This window comes from Mustela lutreola, chromosome 2, assembly GCF_030435805.1.
Source record: "Mustela lutreola isolate mMusLut2 chromosome 2, mMusLut2.pri, whole genome shotgun sequence".
In the NCBI taxonomy this organism is placed as follows: Eukaryota; Metazoa; Chordata; class Mammalia; order Carnivora; family Mustelidae; genus Mustela; species Mustela lutreola.
In genome coordinates this window covers 198616829-198640413 of record NC_081291.1, presented here as the reverse complement: position 1 = coordinate 198640413, position 23585 = coordinate 198616829, and the positions used below count along the sequence as shown (strand labels likewise).

General features: G+C 37.2%; 1 pseudogene; it reads left to right on the top strand.

Moving 5' to 3' along the window:
- The first annotated feature begins 6202 nt into the window (after window positions 1-6202).
- Window positions 6203-23585, top strand: part of LOC131825669 (nuclear ubiquitous casein and cyclin-dependent kinase substrate 1-like) — a 47078-nt pseudogene continuing 29695 nt past the window's right edge.

Genomic DNA, 23585 nt, shown 5'->3' with positions numbered 1-23585 from the left:
TTTCCTTCCTTTGCCTAAATCCCTTGTGTGGTAGAAAGCCCTTTTGTCTCCTCCTCCGACCACCTTACAGTGTCTTCTTTCCTGCTTTCCTCTACTCTCCTGTCTTGTCTTCCTTATTCTGTAACCATTCTTTATCCTTCTAATTGTTAATGAGGCATTTGCTAATCCTGTAATATGCCTGTATTTAACTGGTCATCAAATATCCTTCAGTCAATACTCAGGAATATGTCTGAATAAATTCTCTCTTTTGCTTCGTTGTCCTCCCTTTCCAAAAATTATTCTTATCTTTTTAATTGTTTTCATTCATATTCCAGCCAGTCCCTAAGCTTATTTCTGAATATTGTTTTCTTAAAGATGTTGTTTACTTACTGGACAGAGAAAGAGGGTGCCTGAGAGCACAAGGAGGGGGCGGTGCGGAGTGGGAGGGAGAAGCAGGCTCTCTGCTGAGCAGGACACTCATAGGGGAGCTCCTGGCCCCTGGGAATCCTAACCCGAGCTGAACGCAGACACTTAACTTACTGAGCCACCCAGGTACCCCAGCTTTCTGAATATTACTGTCTAATATTCTCTGAGGGATAAGAGTGTTTGTTTTCAACCATGTTGAATAAAATTGGTTGTTCTTTCCTTAAGAGATCAATGTTAGGCAGACTGCTTTTAATATCTACACTCGTTGGCTTAGATTGGTAGTGACATTATTATATTATTTATAATATATTATTATATTATTTATCTTATTTATCTTTATTATAGAGCCCCACAGGTAAATTGTGAGATATCTATGTACTTGTCAAAACATGATATTTCTTTAAACTAAAGAGTTAAAAGCATCATCCTCTTTTTTTTTGTAACAACTGTAGCTTGAACATTATAATTCTCTTTATGTAAGAAATAATAAGAGAATTTAGTCAAAAACATATTCTCTTAGAAGTAATGAATTCTAGACAGATCAACACAGATTGTTATTCTAGATCTGTCATTGTGTAAATAATTTCACATCTTCCTTTCTGTAAAATGGGTATGCTAATGCCGTCTCCTTCCATGTTGCGATATTTAATTAACGATTATGTGCTTTTGCATGATGTGCATTCATATATTATTAGGTTAATAATGTGCATTCTCAGTGTACTTTAATAAAGTACATTGGGAGCTAATTAAAAGGAATGTAATTTGTGCTTTTGGGAAGAAAAGTGTTAGCGAAGTGTAAATTAGGGAGGGAAGTGGCAGTTAAATCTACACAACATGTCTATTACCACACATTTGAGGCTTAACTCTAATTACAGATAGGACATGTGAGCAAACAGCATCTGGGAGACTTCGACTCCTTTCAGAAGGTCCTTCTTCACTTCCGTAAAAGAAGGCTATTGATTTAGTCACCAAAATTATTAATAAGCTACTTTCGGCTCTGAACAAAAGGTTAGAGGGAAAGACCTCCTGCCGAGTCAACATATTGGCAGTCTTTATTGTTCTGTTTTGGAGACAGTATCTGCCCAACAAGTGTCATGAGAAAGGAGTTTATTAGTCAGTCCTTTAGACAGAGGACAGCATTTTTGTGGACTGATAACTCGACCCGAAAAGGGCATTTACACCTGACGGAAGAAGAAAATTCTGTAGACAGATTTGTGCCTCTCTTCAAACCTTTCAACCATCTGAATAACCCCTGAGGTTAAATAGCTGGTAGACATCTGTAGGCAGAAGTAAGAGGAATGAGATCATCAAGGAACGGTATCGTGCTTACAACATGTGGTGAAATGAGTGGCTCTTCACCATCTGTTATTTGTGTGTGTATTTTATTATGTAAATGTTCGTACACACTGCATTCTAAACAAAGGAACATTACTTCCACTTTGTTGGTGCTGCCAAGCTTGCGTATGTGTCCTGGAAAAAGAAAGTGGCAGACAGAAAATTCAGGGTTCATCTAGCCACTTGTGTCCCCACTCCTTTCACCAAGAGGGTGAGACACTCTAAGTAGGTTGGATCCCCTTTCTACATCCTGTTAACAAATACAAAGCTTGACTGTGAATGGAAAACAATGTCTTAAATACTACAGTTATGGTCTAAAGCTTCTTTTGCTGGGGTCCACGGGAAAAAGATACTGGAAGCTGGGATGCCCTGGGATGGTTCCAGTGTACACTAGCGATAAATCCAAGCTAGAAAAGAAATCTGGACAGAGAAAACAGGCTCTGTTCAATTTTCTCTCATCTGTTTAATTCCTGGCACATATCTCTGGGTCATGGGAAGGTTCTGGTGGACTGCTGTCATTGTCTCCCCCAAAACAAGAGGGGTGTGTGTATGCATGTTTGGGAGGAATGAAAGTGAGGAGATTTGGGTGACACATATTCTGGTTTAAATTTTCATAAAATTACCAATTTAAATTGAAATGTAATTATCCTAACTGGCATCTTTTTGGCAGCAGCTTAAAAAAAAAATCCCTCGGCTTTACTGTACCAAGCAAAAGCCCAGAGGAGTCCTGACACTGGCCTTTAATCAAAAGCTGAAAGACACAAAAGCTTTCAGATAATCTATGCCAAGCTATCTTGGACAGCACGGAATTGCCTGGAGCACCCTTCTGGTGGCATTTAAAACACCTGGTGCCCTTAGAAAAAAAAAATACATCTGCGTCTGCAATTTCTCCTTCTGTAATTCTCCTCAAATCTCTCTATCTCAACCCATTCTCCTGTCTTTATAAGGAGGGATGCTACAGTGACAGTAAAATAAAGCAATTTTATTTACCGAGAGAATGACACTTGTCATTGGCTATGCCTGGAGGTGACAGACTCAGGTGCCCATCTGCACAAACACTTCCTCACTGTTTATTTCATGTGGTTTAATATAATTAAACTATCATTGTGCTCATTGATTCAGCTCAAATTTTAATTTGATAATTGGGGAAAAGGTGTGCATTTGAAATGGAGGCAATTAATTGACACTTTAAACGCACTGGAACAGAAATAATTTAAGTTACACCATACTTAGTGGTGACTTATACTGTTGTGTTTATGCAGATTCTTTTATGTAGCTCCTGGCATTAATGGACTGAGGTAAACAAGACCGCTCGGCCTAAGTCCTTTCGAAACAGGCCGCCTAATGCTGCAGTTGGGACATATTTTTGCCGCCACTAACAGTCCCATTCATTTTGTAGCTGTTGGCTTTTCTAAAATAAAGACATTTTAACTTTGAACCACAATCTAGTCATTCATAACTCGTCTCACATATATGCAACATAATTATGCAGATTGTCACATAATTTTGTCAATAGACAGCCTGATCTTCATTGGAACAAACATCTTGCACAAAGAAATAATGAGAATGACAAAGACACAATTTCTCAACTTATAATACCCATCTTTCCCATGATTTGAATAAAAGGAAGGGAAATAATTGGTTCTTATTTATTTAATTTTTCTCCAATACCAGTATTACTTTAATTTGCTTCAAGGGCATTTATATATTTTGATGAACTTACTGAAACTTAAGAAGGAAACATATTTATGGATAAAGCAAAATTTTTGTGTTAATTCTCTTCCATCTGGAAACAAATATGCTTTCATATTTTATAAGAATCAAGAACAAAAGCTAGTTTGTTTTAGCAGCTTACAAAATCTTCCTCATTTTTACTGGAGCTCTTTTATTTACAGAGCCTGAATAAATACTTTTAATCAAAACTGAAGCAAGTTCAATTTTGCAAAATGCTAAGCACCACAAATTGTACCTGTAGTAAATAATGTTACTTAATAAGAATTATTAGTTGTTTCTACATATGCCCTGAGATGATTTGTTCTTAATATAAAGGATTGGAGCAGCTGCTCTGCCTTTTAGATGAAAGCTTATGCTCTTGCTTCAATCTTTTATTCAATATTTTTAATATTCAGTGTAACCACGGATGAACCTAGGAAAGTTTTGGCAGGTCATTTCAGTTAAGCAACCACACTCTTTTTATTAAAGCTGGAAACCTCATTAAAATAGGCTCTGTGAAGATTTTGTAAACTCCAGCTTTAAATCAAGGTTGGCAATAATGCTCCAAAAAAATCTTTTTATATAAATGTGGTTCTTTTGGAACTTGAAAGTTTCTGAAAGCAAGAAATGTTAAAAAGCAGAAAAAGGAAGAAACAAAGTAAACAAATAACACATGAAACGCACACACATAGCACACATACTCGTGTACATAGGTGTCGGTAATGGGTGACATCTACTTTCAGACAAAATTCTCTCAAAATATCTTTGCTATGTCAGCTAATATAATAGTTATAAAGAAAGGAAAACACTATCTTAAACATAACCTTTGGCCATAACCAAGCCCAGTTGATGCCTTCTGAAAGATCAGAGAGTTTTAGGCTAGAAGGGAGCTGATAGATCAACTGATCTGATAACTAACTCAGTAACAGCAACAGATTATGGGCTAGAGATTAAAAACTGTAAACTCAACCACTGATTATTGATGGGACCAGGGTTATAACACAGATCTTCAGACTCCCAGATGAATACTGATTCTGTGTGACATTGTTTGTAATTTCAGTATTCCTGGTTGAAATGTTTTCAATTTGACACAATCTGACATCTAGATGAGTAGATCAACTCAGGATTGGGACAGATTTTATTATTTACTTATTTACTCATGTGCAGAAAACCCAAATTTCCCATATCTGCTTTCTAAAATATCCTAAATTTCATTAACCCCTTAAACATAAAGAACATCGATAGAGTGGTGCAAATATATATTTTTTTTAATTTGAATTAAACAGTAATCCTTTTTCCTAATCTATGTTGTTTGTTCCATAAAGAAAGATCCTTTTCTTTTTCTCTAAAATTTTCTTTCTAGTACTGGGAACATTTTTTGAAAGCTTATTAATCACACAGAAATACTATTTAGGTAGGTGAAGATACTAAATCCTTAACCCACAAAAAATAGGTAATTAATATGTAATTTTCCTTTGGTTCAGGCTCAATATCTCATGAAAATAATTCTTCTTTTAAAAAATGGAGTATCAAATCAAGTGATCAATATGTTCTATTAATGCTAATTTAAGTGGCAAAGGCCATTGCTCATGAAGGAAACTCCAAATTCCTCAATTTGATTTTAGTTCAGCTCAAAAGAATTAGTATCTAGCTCTAGTCTGGGCTTTTAGTAAAAAAAAAAATGATAGAGTTCCTCATCTCAGATTAGTTGAGCAATTTATGTATGTATATACACAAAACCTGCCACAACATTCAAGAAAGGTACAAGACAGAAATAAAAGGGGTTAAATGTGCTGTGCCTATTGTTATAGGTATTAAACTGATAATATATCTTTATCGTGAATAACTCAATATATTTTGCTTTAGAATTTTTTTTTTTCAGTCTAAATATCAAAATAAGTTGTGTGAGGAATAAAGCTTTTTGGACCCGTTAAATAAATACTTTTTCTAGGGCCACTGTTTGCCAGGAACACTATCAGTTGAATAAAGCGGTAAGTTTATGCAAAGAACCTACAGCCTATAGTTTTAACTGTTGACAGGTGAGAAACTAAGAGCTGGGTCACTTACCTGGTGTGGGGGTAGCTGAGGAAGGTATTTTTGACTTATGAGAATATTTGGAAATGAGTTGATGAGTAGATAGAAATGAGTTAACATAAATTCAGTGCCCAGATTAAGACATAAGGTTATCAGACAAGTCACAAATTACCTGTTGATATCAGTAGTCGCTGCATGTTACCTACTATTACAGTATTTCTCAATTTAGGGTTTTTTTTTTTCTAAAACTGGAACACATGGCAGTTTCTCAGAAACCCTAATCTTATTTACTAAATTAGTTCTTTGCTTTAGTAAAAAAGTAAAATTGATACACTCAGCAAATTGTGATCTTAATTTTCAGTGTTAGAAATAACCCGAAGGTAAGTTGAAAGAACTCATTGTGGCCACTGAAAGATAATTGGCACTCATGGAAACATTCCCCTAATTTTCAAAACTTTGACATTAAAACAGCAGCTTCTACTTAGTTATACTATCTTCTCCCCTCTCTGCGTATTAACATTGGCCTGCTGTTTTACAGGCTTTCCAAGTGTGCTGGAAATTTGGCTGAGTTTGCAGTTTTGTTTTAATATATTCCTGGAAATTTTATCTTCAGCAATTCTGTGTGCTTTCAGCAAGCGGCGAAAATGGATGCAAGTTTTCTATGTCCGGACGAGGCCATGATGCATAACACCGTCGGTTGCAAGAAAACTCACGCATGGCCGCAGGTTCTGTTGGCTTAGAAGAAATGGCCGCTGGGTCAGCTTGTCATCTTCCCGCCACTTTTTTTTTTTTTTTTTTTTTTTTAATATGAGTTTCATTGCAATCAAATCAGGGAGGAGATCGCAGGGCATTGAAGCTACTGATGCCCCTTTTGAAAGCCTTAATCATTGCACTGGCAGCTTCGAGGCCTTATTAAACCCAGAGATGCAATGCGTGCAGAACTCTTTTTCTAAAGCATTGCCCGTGGCAAAGACGGACACCTCTGGAATGCATCGTGCAGAGAGCAGGGGAACTCCTCTAATAAGTTTGTCTGTGCACCAGCATTTCTGTCATTCCCAGAGTAGGTTTACATGCAGTCTTGATGGTGGCTTATCACAATGCATTTGAGGGGAGCCCTCGCTCTGCAGTCTGCAAACTGCGAGCTGCGTTTGGGTATCGGGAATGCTTCGCTCTAATTTCTGCGTGCAGTGTCCAGTTCAGAGTTGATGTGGCTTTCCAGGACACTGAAAGACGAGAGCCATCCCTGCCTCATAGTACTCACAGGAAACTTCTAGGACAGTTTCCAGGTGAACGAGGTCGGTCCTCACTTGGGCTTGGCAACCTTCCTCAAACCCAGCTCCCCTGCCCCGGGGCCACCTACCCAACACCATCAGACTGCTTAAAATATGGGCTTGTTTCCAGGTGCGAGGGATAGCGCCTTGGCTGTGTCTTTAGAGGAAAGGCACCCGAAGTTCCCACTTGAGTTGAAAGTAGGAAAAGCCGAAACTGGTCTGCAATTTAAATTTTATTCCCAAAGAGTTGAGATTTAGTATGTTTTAGACTGAAAGGCTGAGCACCAGGAGATGAAAGCTATTGTTTTATGTGTTAATAAGAATAAGAATGGGTTTTCTGTAGCTAATAACACTTCTCTGAATCACTGCCTTATTTACAGTGGAAGAATGTCATAGATATCATATTTCATCGGCAGTGATGGCTTGAATATGTTCCGTGAATAATTACAGTATCTTTTCATCTCTCTTTTGTTATAGGAAACCTTTATAGTAAAGGCTTTTAAAATATGCAGTGGGAGTGTGTAATCCAAGTATCAAGTCTAACGAGAAATTGTTTTGGCAAGTTCAGAACCCTCTCAAAATTCATGGGTTTGGAGTTTCATATCTAATTGGAACCTTTTAATGTTGGAATAGGTTTGCTCTTAGGAAAACAGTGTAAAGCTTTTAAGCAAGGGGGAAAAATCTTTAAGAAATACTCAGCAGGATTCTGTGACATTCAAATTATGTTTATTTAAAAACAGAAACTCCTGCGTTCCGGTGTCTTAACATAAAGAGAATCAAAAATGGGAATTAAATACACGTTTGCAAGCATTACGAGGCTTTGAAAAATTGCTTGTGCAAAAGACTTAGTGAGTTGCTGTTGAGCCAAACAATTGAAAAATGTCTCGAGAGTGTCAGAGATGTAATGGGAGATTCTGTTTAATATGCTGCTATTTGCCTGCTAATATGCCTATATTTGCTATATGCTACTCCTCAGAGTACGTGCTAGCTGCATAAAGACCTAACTAACACTGTCAGTCTCCTAACATTAACTTCGACCATGCTGAGATCACTTAGTGATGCATTCCTAGGTTTTCCAGAGAGGAGGACATCCTTCTTCCCTTTTTCGAGAATGTTTTCTGGCCCTCGCTTTTGAACTTTCACCTGTACCACAAGGCAGGCTCGTTGGTCATGCTAAGTAGTCAGACAGTCTCTGTATGTTCAGTGCAGATGACTCCCATATGGTTTCACCTAAGTGAGAATGTTCTGTGTATTGAGTGTAAAGAACACTTTGTAAACATTAATCTTAAAAAGAAGTTGTCACATATATCAGTATCATAATGTGCAGGTAAACCTAGCTCCAGAAACATTACTTCTTGTCACTAATAAGCAAAACACTTTGGCAGCATCTATCAAATTGGGTTTTTGGAAAAGTAGATCTCAAGATGGAAAAAATTACCAAAAAAAAAAAAAAAAAAAAAGTCTGACGTGGGGTGGCTCACTGGTTATGCCCATTCTGGGGCTTCCTGTTTTCATTTTTATTAAGTCTAACTTACCATATGAAAAATGGTTCAAGCATTTTGCATTCTATCAATGATAGGTTTCCCTATCAAAGACTTTCTTCCACTCTTTCTTTTAGAAGTTTTCTAGTTTTGATACTTAGGTCTGGAGATGCTTTCGGGTTAAGTGTTGTGTATGGTTTTAGGTAAAGATCAATGTTTACTTGTTTTCCCATATAAATATCCAGTTGTTGCAACATTATTTTGGAAAAGGCATTTCTCTTCCTCACTGAAAGGTCCTTTATACTTAAAAAAATCATTTTACCCATTATGTTTGGATCTATTTCTAGACTCTACTCTCTTCCATTTATCTATATGTCTATTTTTTTCTGCACTATTACATTCTCTCAATTACTGTATATTTATAGTAAGTCATGAAATCAGAACATTTAAGTTCTCCAATTTTTTCTGTCGCTTCAAAAATTGCTTTGGCTATTCTTGTTCATTTGCATTTCCATAAAAATTTTAGAATCAGCTTGTCAACTTCTGTGAAAACATGCTGGGATTTTGATTGGGATTGCATTGAAATTATAAATTTGGTGAAAACAGATTTCTTAACAATACATACATAACCACATATAATTAGCAAAATCACAATATTAACATTGGTAAGATACTATCAGCTAATTTACAGAGCTTATTCAAATGTGATCAACTGTTCTACTGATGTACTCTTTCTGGACCACGAAGCAAGCCACGAGCCCACATTGCAGTTAGTTACCAGGTCTCCTTAGTCTCTCTCATTCTGGAAGAAACCTCAGTCTTTGTCATTCATGCCTTGACACATTTGAAGAGTACTTTTAGTAGACTACCTCCCAACTTTTGTTTGTTTGATGTTTCCTCATGGTTAAATTCAGATTATTCATTTCCAGAAAGAAAACCATAGAAGCGATGCTGCACTCTCCTTAGTATATCATGTTAAGCGGTAGAGGTTGTCACTGGGTCATCTTAATGGTGATATTCACTCTACCACTTGGTGGAAGGGATTTCTACCACTTGGTGGAAGGGATGTGTGCCATTTTCTCCACTATAAAGTTACTTTTTTTTTCTTTTAAATTAAGTATGTTGTACAGGATATTATTTTTTCAAATGGGATGTATTCTAATAATACATTTTCAAACTTACTGACCCTTTTATCTCAGTTTCTCTTAACCCTATCCAGTGGATTTTCTGTTCAAGTATTAACATTTTCAGTTGTAGAATTTCTAATTTTCGGTATTTGCAGAGATACCTTATATTTTCATTCATTGCAGGTGTAATTCTCTTTAGGTCATTGAGCATAATTATAACTGTTTCTTTAAAGAACTTGTTTTAATAATTCTAACATCTGCTAACCTCAGTGTTGGCTTCTGTTTAAAGTCTTTTCCCTTGACACTGGATCACACTTTCCTGGCTATTTATGTGTGAATAATATTGGACTGTATCCCAAACATTCAGAATATTATGTTGTGGAGAATTTGGATTTTGTTATATTGCTCCAAGAAGTGTTGATGCCTTTGTTTTAGCAGACAATTAGTGCGGTAAGACTCAAAGTGCAAACAGGCATGTCTGCGGTGGACAACAGCTTTGATCTCAGATCAGTTCCTTAAACCATAGCTCTGAGCTGCTTTCCGTTTGTCCCATTCAGTATGCGGTTTAGTGGTTAGCCAGAGGCTTGGGTTGAGGTTAATGGGATCCTCCTTCTCTGGCTTGCTCCTTTCCAGTCTCCTCTTTCTCTCTGGAAGCTCCAGTTGCCCTGTGCCTCTTGCCTTATATCCCTCATCTGGTAAGCCAGGGGGCTTTCTATCCGTGTTTGAACCATCCTTACGCCAAACCACTGCCACTGGGACTGAGGCTTCCCTTAGAACAAAACTGCGAAAAACCTAAGGGGGCTCAAACTGTCTAATGGCTTTCCCCATTGTGGCTCTGCTTCAGAATCTGCCTGTCATACTTCAGTCTCCAGAACCTCAGGTAGTTAGGTTTGTAATTTTTCTAGTTTATCCAGTTCTTTCTAGAATGGCTTTGTTGGGTGATCATTTCTCCATTAACAGGAGGACCTAAGAAATATTTGGAAACTGGATTTTGAATGGTGAAACGGTGTTGTCCTAAAAATGATAGTGAGTAAAGTACCTGAGAAAGAGACTCTTAGATAAAACTTCTCTTCATGTAATAAAGTAGACTCCTTTGGGTATCGCCCAACTCGTAATGAAGCGCTTAATTACTCTCACCTACTTCAGACTTTCTCATACTCATACTGTTAGCATGTAGCAGCCATGTTTATACAATGCATCTTGAGTCTCTGGCCAGAATTAATTGAGAAATGATTGGACACCCCACTCCGGAACCGAGTCATATGCTTGAGAATTAGGAATTAGGATTGAGGGAGTTCATCTCTCCAGTATGGCTTGAAATGTACCATATATACTCGTTCGTGCCTCTGCTGCTCTTCTGCCATTGTGTGACTTGAATAGGAGAGAAAAAAAGTGCCCAAAAAGAGAGACAAAAAGGCACAGAGAGAAGCGGAATGAAGAGACGGTGAGAGGATGGTCCCAGGAACGAATAATCTTCAAGTGCTCCTTCCAGTCCTACCTGACATCTGGCTGCATTATTATTATTTTTTAAATTACTATTACAGATCCCTATATACCAATACAGAGATTTTTCCTTTTACAATTTGCAACTTTAAGAATCTTGACTAATCCGTACACTTTGCATATTACAGGCATTGTGAGTGTTTACATAACTATAGTGATAGGCATATACAGAAAAACTGTGTCAGGGACATTAAGTTGGAAGGAAACAAACTAACATTTCTTAGTACTTAAAGTGAGATGATTTTGAAATCATTTGTTAAAGTCACTATATTCTGTTCATTTGGATGTAACCAAAGAAAATAGGAGCAATATATATATATGGTGTATATATATGGTATACACACATATATATGTGTATACCATATATATACACCATATATATATACATATATATACATATATATATGTATACACATGCTATAGATTTTTTCCCCCTTATTTAAGTAAACGCTAAATAAGATAATGTTGTTAGTTATAAACTCTGTAAATGCAGTATTCGTGTCCTGTCCTGGTGCTCATTCCCTTCCTCTGGGTCAATCCCATTACTATAATTAAGTTTCTGCTTAATCAATTTTATTTTTGTACTTAATAAAAAGAGGCAATTTTTCTAGATGTCCTGTTTTTCCAATTATATAACCACTAAGAAATCAATTGCTGAACAAAAGTTAAAGTAATATGATTTGAACGTGAATTACTCTCTAACAGAAGGACATAATGAGCCAGATGAAAAAGCAGAACCTGTCTCCCCATCCCCCTAAATAAATAAATAAGTCTCTGCTAAAGCAAATCTTGGGATCCTTTGGATTTGTCAAACATTTCATGGATCTTCCAAAACATTTTGGCAGGATAATTCCCTAAAGTGATTCATTATCCATCAATTCATATTTCAATGTCACTTAATATTTGTTGAATATTCACAACATGCTAGCATTGCACAGCTGCTGAGAACATGAGTCTCTGTCTTTCAGCCTCACACTGCATGTTTTTTTAAAGATGAAAAAAATAACATATTTTAAAATTTGTCAAGAGAAAAAGAGAAAATTGGTCTAAAAAGAAATCAGTTGCACGTACCCTTCAAGAATTAATCTCTTGCCCTTATTAGGAAGGTAATCATTGGATCTGAAAGCACAAAAATATGCTCCTTGTATCCATTTATATATATTTATATATTCCTTATTTTATTTATATGCATATGCATTTATATGTATCTAGAAAAGTTTATTCAATTTTGATGTCAATTTTCTGTACCTATGTATACTTTGTTTTTTAAAAGATTTATTTATTTATTTCAGAGAGAACAAGAGAAAGAGAGAGAGAGAGTGAGCAAGTGCGCAGTGTGCCCCTGAGCATGAGCCAGGGTAGGGGCAGAGGGAGAAGCAGACTCCCCACTGAGCAAGGAGCCTGATGTGGGGCTCAATCCCAGGACTCAGAGATCATGACCTGAGCCGAAATCAAGAGGCAGATGCTTAATGACTGAGCCACCCAGGTGCCCTCATATCTATGTATACTTTAATTCTATTATTACTTCTATGAAAATTTGTTTTATCCAGAATGTAATTTTTATCCTCAACCTAATTTTTAAATCTCTGTTTAGGGATATGGGTATACCCATTTCTCAACAAATACTGAAATTTTCTTTTACTTGTTCCTTATTTGTATTTGCTTTCTAATTTGAAAATTATTACATATATATTTGTATATATATATATATATATTTCTTTGGGTTCCCATAAGAAGAAGCTCTAATCTCCATTTGCCCCATAAATCAACAAGTTTCACTCTAGTATCTACTTAGAAAGGCCTTTCAGGTCATGCTATCAAAAATAACATATTCAAAGCTTCTGATGTAGTTTTTCTTAATATTCTGATGGATTCTAAAAGGTTTCAATTAAGATAAAATACAAAAAAAGAATGTTTTTTTAAATGCTCCTATAAAATCTCTTCTGATTTGAATAAATGTGAATTTTTGTTACATTTCCTTAACCTAAGGAATAATAAGGGGATATAACAATATTATTTGGTATTAAATGGTATCATAGCTTTTTTTTTTTTTTCATAATAAAAGTAGAGACTCATAAAGAACAGGAAACTCTACAAGAAGGCTAAGAGGTTGGCTTTGGGAAAAGTAGTTAAATTTATCTATTGCAGTTATTTCATGAGATAAACTGAGTTAGTATGGCTCTAGAACATCCCACTCACTATCTTTTTTACTCCAGAGTAAGAGGCTGCTTCCCCCCCCCCCCTTCCTACCCCAGATTAGAGGAAATTACCCTGTGGCATCTGTTTTTTCTCCTTTTATTTCTTTCAAATAAAATATTACTTATTTCAGTCCAAATTTTCCTTAAAATGTTGTATTTACCACTATACTTTATAGTGCCCAATATATTTTAAATTGACACTAAAAGGAAAAAATAGTGATTAACATTATAATTATTTACTAATAGCCCACAGAACTGCCTGACTTCTTATTTTGTTCTTGCTTGGAATTTCTTTTCATATTCAAAGAAGGAGAGTGTAGAAGTTGAAGCTGGGTTTGTTTTCTGAAAGTAGGGATATAAATCATATTAGCTGGAAGTTTAGAAAACAGATATTTACCCTGTCTTCCTCAAAGGAGTATAGAGGAATAAAAAAAGGTTATAGTGATATCAACACATTTTTGTTTTTCTGAGAACAGGGTATTAGTAGCCCCCCCCCTTTTTTTTTTGATAGAAATAAGTTAAGGGGTGCCTGGGTGGCTCAGTGGTTTAAAGCCTCTGCTTTCGGCTCAGGTCATGATCCCAGGGTCCTGGGATCGAGCCCCACATTGGGCCCTCTGCTCAGCAGGGAGCCTGCTTCCTCTTCTCTCTCTGTCTGCCTCTCTGCCTACTTGTGATCTCTGTCTGTCAAATAAATAAATAAATCTTAAAAAAAAAAAAAGAAATAAGTTAAGGTGATGGTAGTTTGAGTTTTGTTGTTATCTACACAGATATCTGCCTATTTTTTCTGTTAATTTCTTAACCTGAAAGTCTTTATGATAAGTGATAATTTGACTACAGATAAATATTGCTGCTGTATACTCTCATAGCATCTTATGCATATCCCATCTCAGCACCTTCTTTAGTTGAAATTGCATTGATCTCTTTATAGACTTCTTCCTCACTAGACCGTGTGCTCTTAGACAGCAAAGTTCATGGTCACATAGCTTTCACACCAAGCCTAAGAACAGAATCTAAATAATGGAGTCACCGAAACAGCCTGCTAGATGAAGCTTACATGTTTCCTCCCAGGTACCTACTTAATAAGTGGGTTCACTTAAATGTCAAGCTTCATCCCAAAGTTGAACCAATATTTAAATTACTCTAAGAGGTTTGCAAGCATAGCCAACCATTTATGTCTCTTGCATCTGAACTCTCATCATTTCATTGCAATAGATTAGTAGAATTCATTTCCCATCTACTTCTTTCTGAAAAAATAACCTTACGACCTTAGAAACTACCATGTTCTATAGATGAAGAAGATGATGATGATAAAATTACCGCATTCTATATCTCATTTTGTTTTCTATAAATCACATGTATTTGGCTTTGCAAAATAAAATGGTAATTTTACCTGTGGTTATAGCAAAGGCTCAAAAACAGACCTCAATATTAAATCTGTTAAGAACTACTGTTTATTGAATGCCTAAATGATAAGGACTTTTATATTTTAAACTCATAATAATCAGTCAGAGGTAGGGATTAACATTCCCATTATTCTAACTACATAGTTGGAAACCAGGACTCTGAGAGGTGCAATACATTGTCTACATTTTGGATGTTGTATATCCAAACAATGTAGAAGCAGGGATTAAATGCAGCTATTATTTTTCTTTTCTCAAATTAAAAAAAAAATATATAAGGCAATGTCTTAAATCTGTGTCACATGTAATTTAGTTTAGAATCAATGATATATTCACAAAACCATCACATAAATCAGCAAAAGAAGTTACTCAAAATTGAAAATAGGAAAATGGGAAGCCTCTAAAAAGTGAATTTTGACAGTGTCAGAGGCAAATACTTTTTCCAGCCTTTATTGTCATTATTATACTTATACCAAAACTGTTGCCACACATGCCAGTCATACTTTTACTTTCACTATATGGTTCTTAGAGATAGATGCCTCTATGGTTTCATGTGCATCTTTGACTGAACTCTTTACATGAGGCGTTCATTTTATAGCAGCTCATTCCTGAAAAATACTGGAGGTTGCAATCACCTGTATAAAAATAATATAAAATCTAATAAATATAGAGAGAAAGATAATATTTCTTTGAGTATGAGTAAAAGAGCACAAGAATAAACAAAGAGAAATTTCCTTTCTTTCTTCCTTTCTTTCTTTCTTTCTAAAAATTTTTAATAAACATATAATGTATTTTTATCCCCAGGGGTACAGGTCTGTGAATCACCAGGTTTACACACTTCACAGCACTCACCATTGCACTTACCCTCCCCAATGTCCATAACCCCACTCCCTTCTCCCAACCCTCCTCCCCCCCAGCTACCCTCAGTTTGTTTTGTGAGATTAAGAGTCACTTATGGTTTGTCTCCCTCCCAATCCCATCTTGTTTCATTTATTCTTCCCCTACCCCCTTAGCCCCCCATGTTGCATTTCCACTTCCTCATATCAGGGAGATCATATGATAGTTGTCTTTCTCCGATTGACTTATTTCACTAAGCATGATACCCTCTAGTTGCATCCACTTTGTTGCAAATGGCAAGTTTTATTTCTTTTGATGGCTGCATAGTATTCCATTGTGTATATATACCACATCTGCTTTATCCATTCATCTGTTGATGGACATCTAGGTTTTTTCCATAGTTCGGCTATTGTAGACATTGCTGCTATAAACATTTGGGTGCACGTGCCCCTTCGGATCACTGCATTTGTATCTTTAGGGTAAATACCCAGTAGTGCAATTGCTAGGTCATAGGGTAGTTCTATTTTCCACATTTTGAGGAACCTCCATGCTGTTTTCCAGAGTGGTTGCACCAGCTTGCATTCCCACCAACAGTGTAGGAGGGTTCCCCTTTCTCCACATCCTTGCCAGCATCTGTCATTTCCTGACTTGTTAATTTTAGCCATTCTGACTGGTGTGAGGTGGTATCTCACTGTGGTTTTGATTTGAATTTCCCTAATGCCAAGTGATGTGGAGCACTTTTTCATGTGTCTGTTGGCCATCTGGATGTCTCCTTTGCCAAAATGTCTGTTCATGTTCTCAGCCCATTTCTTGATTGGGTTATTTGTTCTTTGGGTGTTGAGTTTGCTAAGTTCTTTATAGATTTTTGGACACTAGCCCTTTATCTGATATGTAGTTTGCAAATATCTTCTTCCATTCTGTCGGTTGTCTTTTAGTTTTGTTGTTGTCTTTTGTCCTTTGTTGTTCAAAAGCTTTTGATCTTGATGAAATCTCAATAGTTCATTTTTGCCCTTGCTTCCCTTGCCTTTGGTGATGTTCCTAGGAAGATGTTGCTGCGGCTGAGGTCAAAGAGGTTGCTGCCTGTGTTCTCCTCAAGGATTTTGATGGATTCCTTTCTCACATTGAGGTCTTTCATCCATTTTGAGTCTATTTTCATGTGTGGTGTAAGGAAATAGTCCAATTTATTTTTCTGCATGTGGCTGTCCAATTTTCCCAACACCATTTATTGAAGAGGCTGTCTTTTTTCCATTAGACATTCTTTCCTGCTTTGTTCAAGATTAGTTGACCATAGAGCTGAGGGTCTGTTTCTGGGCTCTCTATTCTGTTCCATTGATCTATGTGTCTGTCTTTTGTGCCAGTACCATGCTGTCTTGATGATGACAGTTTTGTAATAGAGCTTGAAGTCTGGAATTGTGATGCCACCAACTTTGGCTTTCTTTTTCAATATTCTTTTGGCAATTTGAGGTCTTTTCTAGTTCCATATAAATTTTAGGATTATTTGTTCCATTTCTTTGAAAAAAATGGATGGTATTTTGATAGGAATTGCATTAAATGTGTAGATTACTTTAGGTAGCATAGACATTTTCACAATATTTGTTCTTCCAATCCGTAAGCATGGAACATTTTTCTGTATCTTTGTGTCTTCCTCAATTTCTTTCATGAGTACTTTATAGTTTTCTGAGTATAGATTCTTTGCCTCTTTGGTTAGGTTTATTCCTAGGTATCTTATAGTTTTGGGTACAGTTGTAAATGGGATTGCCTCCTTAATTTCTCTTTCTTCTGTCTTGTTGTTGGTGTGGAGACATGCAACTGATTTCTGTGCATTGATTTTATATGCTAACACTTTACTGAATTCTTGTACAAGTTCTAGTAGTTTTGGAGTGGAGTCTTTTGTGTTTTCCACATATAGTAGCATATCATCTGTGAAGAGTGCTAGTTTGACTTCTTCTTTGCTGATTTGGATGCTTTTAATTTCCTTTTGTTGTCTGATTGCTGAGGCTAGGACTTCTAGTACTATGTACTATGTTGAATAGTAGTTGTGATAATGGACATCCCTGCCATGTTCTTGACCTTAGTGGAAAAGCTTCAGTTTTTCTCCATTGAGGATGATATTTGCATGGGTTTTTCATAGATGGCTTTGATAATATTGAAGTATGTGCCCTCTATCCCTACACTTTTTGAAGAGTTTTGATCAGGAAGGGATGCTGTACTTTGTCAAATGCTTTGTCAACATCTATTGAGAGTATCATATGGTTCTTGTTCCTTCTTCACATTGATTGATTTGCAGATGTTGAACCAACCTTGCAGCCCTAGAATAAATCCCACTTGGTATGGTGAATAATCCTTTTAATGTACTGTTGAATCCTATTGGCTAGTATTTTGGTGAGAATTTTCACATCTGTGTTCATTAAGGATATTGGTCTGTAGTTCTTTTTTTTGATGGGATCCATGTCTGGTTTTGGGATCAAGGTGATGCTGGCCTCATAAAATGAGTTTGGAAGTTTTCCTTCCATTTCTGTTTTTTGGAACAGTTTTAGGAGAATAGGAATTAGTTCTTCTTTAAATGTTTGGTAGAATTCACCTGAAAGCTGTCTGGCCCTGAGCTTTTGTTTGTTTGGAGATTTTTGATGACTGTTTCAATCTCCTTACTGGTTATGGGTCTGTTCGGGTTTTCTATTTCTTCCTGGTTCAGTTGTGGTAGTTTATATGCCTCTAGGAATGCATCCATTTCTTCCAGATTGTCAAATTTGTTGGTGTAGAGTTGTCATAGTATGTTCTTATAATTGTTCGAATTCTTCCCTTGTGGTCCAGTAGCTGTTTGTCCCTCTTTTGCTCAGCTTCTTTATTCTCTGTCATTTGGTCTTCTATATCACTAATTCTTTCTTCTGCCTCATTTATCCTAGCAGTGAGAGCCTCCATTTTTTATTGCACCTCATTAATAGCTTTTTTGATTTTAACTTGGTAGGATTTTAGTTCATTTATTCTCCAGAAAGGGTTTTTATATCTCCCGAGAGGATTTCTCTAATATCTTCCATGCCTTTTTTAAGCCCAGCTAGAACCTTGAGAATTGTCATTCTGAACTCTAGATCTGACATATTACCAATGTCTGTATTGATTAGTTCCTTAGCCTTCAGTACTGCCTCTTGTTCTTTTTTTTTTTTTTTTTTTTTTTTTTTTTTGTGGTGAATTTTTCTGCCTTGTCATTTTGTCCAGATAAGAATATATGAAGGACGGAGGAGTCAAGATGGCGGAGAAGTAGCAAGCTGAGACTGCTTCAGCTAGCCGGAGATCAGCTAGATAGCTTATCTAAAGATTGCAAACACCTGAAAATCCATCGGCAGATCGAAGAGAAGAAGAACAGCAATTCTGGAAACAGAAAAACAACCACTTTCTGAAAGGTAGGACCGGCGGAGAAGTGAATCCAAAGCGACGGGAAGATAGACCCCGGGGGGAGGGGCCGGCTCCCGGCAAGCGGCGGAGCAACCGCGCACAAAATCAGGACTTTTAAAAGTCTGTTCCGCGGAGGGACATCGCTCCAGAGGCTAAACCGGGGCGAAGCCCACGCGGGGTCAGCGTGGCCTCAGGTCCCGCAGGGTCACAGAAGGATCGGGGGTGTCTGAGTGTCGCAGAGCTTGCGGGTATTGGAACGGGAAAGCCGGCTACAGAGACAGAGCCGACAGTAAGCTCGCAGCTCCGTGTTACCTTGAACCGGTCGCAGGCTCGGTGAGCTCGGAGCGCGGCCGGAGGTCAGGCAGACGGGAGTAACTGGGCGCTGTTCTCTGAGGGCGCACTGAGGAGTGGGGCCCTGGGCTCTCGGCTCCTCCGGGCCGGAGACCAGGAGGCCGCCATTTGTATTCCCGTCCTCTGGAACTCTACGGAAAGCGCTCAGGGAACAAAAGCTCCTGAAAGCAAACCCGAGCGGATTACTCACCCCGGCCCCGGGTAAGGGCGGTGTAATTCCGCCTGGGGCAAAGACACTTGAGAATCACTACAACAGGCCCCTCCCCCAGAAGATCAACAAGAAATCCAGCCGAGACCAAGTTCACCTACCAAGGAGTGCGGTTTCAATACCAAGGAGAGCAGCAGAATTCCAGAGGAGGAGAAAGCCAAGCACGGAACTCATGGCTTTTTTCCTGTGATTTTTTTTAGTCTTGCAGTTAATTTAATTTTTTCTTTTTCATTTTTTTTTTTTCTCGCCTTCGGGTAAAATTTTTTTTTTTTTAACTGTTACCTTTTTCTTTTTTAACGATTTTTTACTAGTTTATCTAATATATATATATATTTTTTTACATTTTTCTTAGGTGTTTTCTTTTTTAAAAAAAATTCTTTTCTTTTTTTTTTTTTTTTTTTTTTCTTTTTTCTTTCTTCCTTTTTGAACCTCTTTTTATCCCCTTTCTCCCCACTCACGATTTTGGATCTCTTCTAATTTGGCTAAAGCATATTTTCCTGGGGTTGTTGCCACCCTTTTAGTATTTTACTTGCCCCTTCATTTACTCTTATCTGGACAAAATGACAAGACGTAAAAATTCACCACAAAAAAAAGAACAAGAGGCAGTACCGAAGGCTAGGGACCTAATCAATACAGACATCGGTAATATGTCAGATCTAGAGTTCAGAATGACAATTCTCAAGGTTCTAGCCGGGCTCGAAAAAGGCATGGAAGATATTAGAGAAACCCTCTCGAGAGATATAAAAGCCCTTTCTGGAGAAATAAAAGAACTAAAATCTAACCAAGTTGAAATCAAAAAAGCTATTAATGAGGTGCAATCAAAAATGGAGGCTCTCACTGCTAGGATAAATGAGGCAGAAGAAAGAATTAGTGATATAGAAGACCAAATGACAGAGAATAAAGAAGCTGATCAAAAGAGGGACAAACAGCTACTGGACCACGAGGGGAGAATTCGAGAAATAAGTGACACCATAAGACGAAACAACATTAGAATAATTGGGATTCCAGAAGAAGAAGAAAGTGAGAGGGGAGCAGAAGGTATACTGGAGAGAATTATTGGGGAGAATTTCCCCAATATGGCAAAGGGAACAAGCATCAAAATTCAGGAGGTTCAGAGAATGCCCCTCAAAATAAATAAGAATAGGCCCACACCCCGTCACATAATAGTAAAATTTACAAGTCTCAATGACAAAGAGAAAATCCTGAAAGCAGCCCGGGAAAAGAAGTCTGTAACATACAATGGTAAAAATATTAGATTGGCAGCTGACTTATCCACAGAGACCTGGCAGGCCAGAAAGAGCTGGCATGATATTTTCAGAGCACTAAACGAGAAAAACATGCAGCCAAGAATACTATATCCAGCTAGGCTATCATTGAAAATAGAAGGAGAGATTAAAAGCTTCCAGGACAAACAACAACTGAAAGAATTTGCAAATACCAAACCAGCTCTACAGGAAATATTGAAAGGGGTCCTCTAAGCAAAGAGAGAGCCTACAAGTGGTAGATCAGAAAGGAACAGAGACCATATACAGTAACAGTCACCTTACAGGCAATACAATGGCACTAAATTCATATCTCTCAATAGTTACCCTGAATGTGAATGGGCTAAATGCCCCTGTCAAAAGACACAGGGTATCAGAATGGATAAAAAAACAAAACCCATCTATATGTTGCCTCCAAGAAACACATTTTAAGCCCGAAGACACCTCCAGATTTAAAGTGAGGGGGTGGAAAAGAATTTACCATGCTAATGGACATCAGAAGAAAGCAGGAGTGGCAATCCTTATATCAGATCAATTAGATTTTAAGCCAAAGACTGTAATAAGAGATGAGGAAGGACACTATATCATACTCAAAGGGTCTGTCCAACAAGAAGATTTAACAATTTTAAATATCTATGCCCCCAACGTGGGAGCAGCCAACTATATAAACCAATTAATAACAAAATCAAAGAAACACATAAACAACAATACAATAATAGTAGGGGACTTTAATATTCCCCTCACTGAAATGGACAGGTCATCCAAGCAAAAGATCAGCAAGGAAATAAAGGCCTTAAATGACACACTGGACCAGATGGACATCACAGATATATTCAGAATATTTCATCCCAAAGCAACAGAATACACATTCTTCTCTAGTGCACATGGAACATTCTCCAGAATAGACCACATCCTCGGTCCTAAATCAGGACTCAACCGGTATCAAAAGATTGGGATCATTCCCTGCATATTTTCAGACCACAATGCTCTAAAGCTAGAACTCAACCACAAAAGGAAGTTTGGAAAGAACCCAAATACATGGAGACTAAACAGTATCCTTCTAAAGAATGAATGGGTCAACCGGGAAATTAAAGAAGAATTGAAAAAAATCATGGAAACAAATGATAATGAAAATACAACGGTTCAAAATCTGTGGGACACAACAAAGGCAGTCCTGAGAGGAAAATATATAGCGGTACAAGCCTTTCTCAAGAAACAAGAAAGGTCTCAGGTACACAACCTAACCCTACACCTAAAGGAGCTGGAGAAAGAACAAGAAAGAAACCCTAAGCCCAGCAGGAGAAGAGAAATCATAAAGATCAGAGCAGAAATCAATGAAATAGAAACCAAAAAAACAATAGAACAAATCAACGAAACTAGGAGCTGGTTCTTTGAAAGAATTAATAAAATTGATAAACCCCTGGCCCGACTTATCAAAAAGAAAAGAGAAAGGACCCAAATAAATAAAATCATGAATGAAAGAGGAGAGATCACAACTAACACCAAGGAAATACAAACTATTATAAGAACATACTATGAGCAACTCTACGGCAATAAATTTGACAATCTGGAAGAAATGGATGCATTCCTAGAAACATATAAACTACCACAACTGAACCATGAAGAAATAGAAAGCCTGAACAGACCCATAACCAGTAAGGAGATTGAAACAGTCATTAAAAATCTCCAAACAAACAAAAGCCCAGGGCCAGACGGCTTCCCGGGGGAATTCTACCAAACATTTAAAGAAGAACTAATTCCTATTCTCCTGAAACTGTTCCAAAAAATAGAAATGGAAGGAAAACTTCCAAACTCATTTTATGAGGCCAGCATCACCTTGATCCCAAAACCAGACAAGGATCCCACCAAAAAAGAGAGCTATAGACCGATATCCTTGATGAACACAGATGCGAAAATACTCAACAAAATACTAGCCAATCGGATTCAACAGTACATTAAAAAGATTATTCACCACGACCAAGTGGGATTTATTCCAGGGCTGCAAGGTTGGTTCAACATCCGCAAATCAGTCAATGTGATACAACACATCAATAAAAGTAAGAACAAGAACCATATGATACTCTCAATAGATGCTGAAAAAGCATTTGACAAAGTACAACATCCCTTCCTGATCAAAACTCTTCAAAGTGTAGGGATAGAGGGCACATACCTCAATATCATCAAAGCCATCTATGAAAAACCCACCGCAAATATCATTCTCAATGGAGAAAAACTGAAAGCTTTTCCGCTAAGGTCAGGAACACGGCAGGGATGTCCATTATCACCACTGCTATTCAACATCGTACTAGAGGTCCTAGCCTCAGCAATCAGACAACAAAAGGAAATTAAAGGCATCCAAATCGGCAAAGAAGAAGTCAAATTATCACTCTTCGCAGATGATATGATACTATATGTGGAAAACCCAAAAGACTCCACTCCAAAACTGCTAGAACTTATACAGGAATTCAGTAAAGTGTCAGGATATAAAATCAATGCACAGAAATCAGTTGCATTTCTCTACACCAACAGCAAGACAGAAGAAAGAGATATTAAGGAGTCAATCCCATTTACAATTGCATCCAAAACCATAAGATACCTAGGAATAAACCTAACCAAAGAGACACAGAATCTATACTCAGAAAACTATAAAGTACTCATGAAAGAAATTGAGGAAGACACAAAGAAATGGAAAAATGTTCCATGCTCCTGGATTGGAAGAATAAATATTGTGAAAATGTCTATGCTACCTAAAGCAATCTACACATTTAATGCAATTCCTATCAAAGTACCATCCATCTTTTTCAAAGAAATGGAACAAATAATTCTAAAATTTATATGGAACCAGAAAAGACCTCGAATAGCCAAAGGGATATTGAAAAAGAAAGCCAACGTTGGTGGCATCACAATTCCGGACTTCAAGCTCTATTACAAAGCTGTCATCATCAAGACAGCATGGTACTGGCACAAAAACAGACACATAGATCAATGGAACAGAATAGAGAGCCCAGAAATAGACCCTCAACTCTATGGTCAACTAATCTTCGACAAAGCAGGAAAGAATGTCCAATGG